Below are 3,219 nucleotides of genomic sequence, written 5' to 3' on the forward strand. Positions count from 1 at the left end.
TGGTTGCTCCATAGCCAAGGACACACGCACACATGCACACACACACAAGCATATACACACATGCACATACATTGATATGCCAGTCATAACCATCACTGCAAAGGGATTTCCTGCCCAGCTCCTCATTGTCCATCTGCAAACGCAACGCGCACCAGCGTGACTCCGTAGTAATGCAAGAACACTGGACCGACAACACCCTGGGCAGTAATTGTCATAAATGAGAAACTACCTGCGTGGCCATTAATTGAACTAAAGTGTGGAGCATCCAGATAAAACGTATCCATTTAAAAGAATGGAGTATATAAAATATTTTTTAAATAAAAGAAAAAAATGAAAACAAAAATAATAATGAGGTGTTGTTACATCTGCAGACATGAAAACTTTTCTTCTACTGTTAACAAAGGTAGGTTTTGAGGTCGGCAGGTGGCATGATGATTAAAGGTGCGGGACTCCCACATGGCCTGGATCTGGTGGCTGGCTTTCTCACTTTCCTTCTTTCTCTCTCTGTCTCTCTGGTGAGTGCATGTTCCCTAAGGCAAACTGAAGAATAATTATAAGGGAACCAGCAGTTAGCGTAATGACTATGTCGCTGGATTCCCATGTGGTTGACCGTGGTTCACATCCCGGACCCGGTGGCTTAAAACTCACGCCGGGCACGTGTGCGTGCGTGCCCAAGATCTCAAGAGGAGAATGGAGGAGAAGGGATTGCGGCGTGACCATCCCCTCTGGAGGGTGATTTCTCGCTTTCTGTCTCTATGTCTCTCTCTGTCTGTCTGGCGAGCGCACGCACCCTATAGCGAAAACCTCTCCAAAAAAGAAAAAAAAAAGAATAATTATAAGAATAAATTAAAATTAAATAAGTAATTCTTCAAAGACAAAAAAAAAAGGTAGGTTGCAAAATATCTCTACATAGGACAATCCCAGGTGCCTAAAACAACCTATAAACATAACTCAGACACTATCTACGGGACACTTTCAACTGTCATTTTCTTTGGAAAGTAGATAACACTGAGGAGAGCTGAAGCAGGGGACTTCCTCTATACTCATTTTTGTATAGTCTGAAGTTTTCCGAGAATATGAGGGGTCTTCAAAAGGTTCATGGCAAAATACATATTATGACAAATCTTTTTGCACCCAAGTAAGCTAGTACTTTAAGCCTACTCCCGCAAACTTTTTGAAGTACCCCTGTATATTATACTTGTCCTTTCAGAGACAAGTTATAAAACATTTCCAAATGTAAAATGCCACGTTCTATGTTATAGTAAGCACCATGCGTGCTTTGAGACAAGAGGGAGACAATGAAATCAAAGCAATAAAAATCACTTTAAAAGTCCAGAGAACAGTACGTTTGAACCCCACAACAAGAGTGCAGCTCAGCCTACGCCCTGATGTGACATCGGAAAATGGAAGACAGGCTGGGACATGGTCCTAGCCCAGCAAACACAGTGGGGCAGACATGTGATCACTGAGTGCCGGGAGCTTGCCCTGGAACCAAGCAGCGGCAACATGCGGTGCATCCACGGTGAGCTTCACAGTGGGGAGACCCGGGTACCCTGACAGAGGAAGGAGGGCATGCCACTCGGCTGACAGGGTCTCAGATATCAACAGGCAAAACGGGGCCAGCCCATGGCGTGGTGCTGAAGGCAGCTGGATCCCACACGCTGACTTGTGAGACTCCTGACCAGACACAGTAGCTTAAAAAACATGGCAGGCACATGTGTGCACATGCCCAAAATCCCAAGAGGAGAAGGGAGGAGAAGGGATTTCAGCATGGCCAGCCCCCCTGGGCGGTGATTTCTCACTTTCCCTTTGTTTCTCTGTGTTGCTCTGGCGAGCACTTATGTCCTATACACAAAGTTTAAATATATATACAGGGTCGTCTGGAAAGTCATGACCATTTTGCATAGAAAAATGGAAAAATGCATCATGTCTTTCCCAACGACCTATTATATACTTATGTGCAAAACGGAAGGGGACACAGGGGGACCAGGGACAGAAAAGGAAAAACTGCTCCACCAAGCATTCGCCCCAGCCACACACAAGTCCCTGTTCAGCTCCCAAGGCTGGGACTGAGAGATAAGGTCCAAGTTAGAGGGCATCGAGCTGGCCCAGGACTTACCCGGAGCCGCATCCCAGGCCAGTGCAAGGGCCTGACTGCGGAGGAACCGAGTTCAGATACCATGGTGCCTGTGAGGCTGCAGCTGCAGCTGCAGGTGCTGGGGAAGCACTGGCAAAGCTGTGAGGAGTCAGCCCCCAGGGCTGGTAAGTCACAGGGGGTGGTAGGGGTGGGGAGGGTGGTATGGAGTTTCCAGCCAGCCCTGCAGGTCATGGGAAGCTGCAGAGCTGACTCTGTCAGAGGGCCTTTGGAGAATAATTGTCACAGCAGGGTGGCTGGAGGACTAGCCTGGAGAGAGATGGTGTGGAGACGCTGCAAAGGCCCCAAAGGATGAGAAACCCCCAGACAGTGTGGTCAGCAAAAAATCTCAGCCCAGACAGGGCTTCGGGCTGGTGCAATCAGTGGACGTCTCCAGGGTGGAAGAGACCAGGCCTTGCTGGGTAAACCCCCATTGTCCTGCCCAAGTTTCCAAGAAGTGAGCTGATCATTAATGCCTCTTCTGCTCAAGCCTCGGTGCCCATGTTGCAGACAAAAAGCCCCAAGGTGACAGCGGCAGACACTTTCAGGGAGGGCAGAGGGAGTGGACACCCTTTTCCTGTCCTGCCCACTCACACCTTCACTCTGAACTCTAATTGCTCTGTCTCTGTTACTCCGCCAGAACCATGTCCTAAGACCATTTCCAACCCCTTTTTCCTTGTCCCCAAACCCATGGTTTTCAACCGCCCGGGCTACCCGGCCCCCCGTCCTTCTCACTGGGCTGGAAGGCCACAACCGCGAAAAGGAGGGCGACTCTCCTCGGCGGGGGCTTCGGGTGACATCACATCCTCCAGACGCGAACTCGGCTCCGCGGCCGGCCTAAGGGCGCAACTTCCCCCCTCTGCGCCCCGTCTGCGCTGAGCCTCGCCGGGGGAGCGCGCCATGACCTCGGGGGTGACCGCCCTGCTCCTGCCGGTGGCCCTGCTGCTCGGTGAGTTGGTGATTCCCAGACGGCGTGGGGAGGGGAGGGGAGGTGGGAGCGCTGGGGCGCGGGGCTCCGGGCTCAGCCTCGCCGCCTCCCTCCCGCAGCCGCCGCGGCCGCCCAGCAGCGGAGCCAATTTCGGATT

This window comes from Tupaia chinensis, unplaced genomic scaffold (assembly GCF_000334495.1).
Source record: "Tupaia chinensis unplaced genomic scaffold, TupChi_1.0 Scaffold145741_1, whole genome shotgun sequence".
NCBI classification, from domain to species: Eukaryota; Metazoa; Chordata; class Mammalia; order Scandentia; family Tupaiidae; genus Tupaia; species Tupaia belangeri.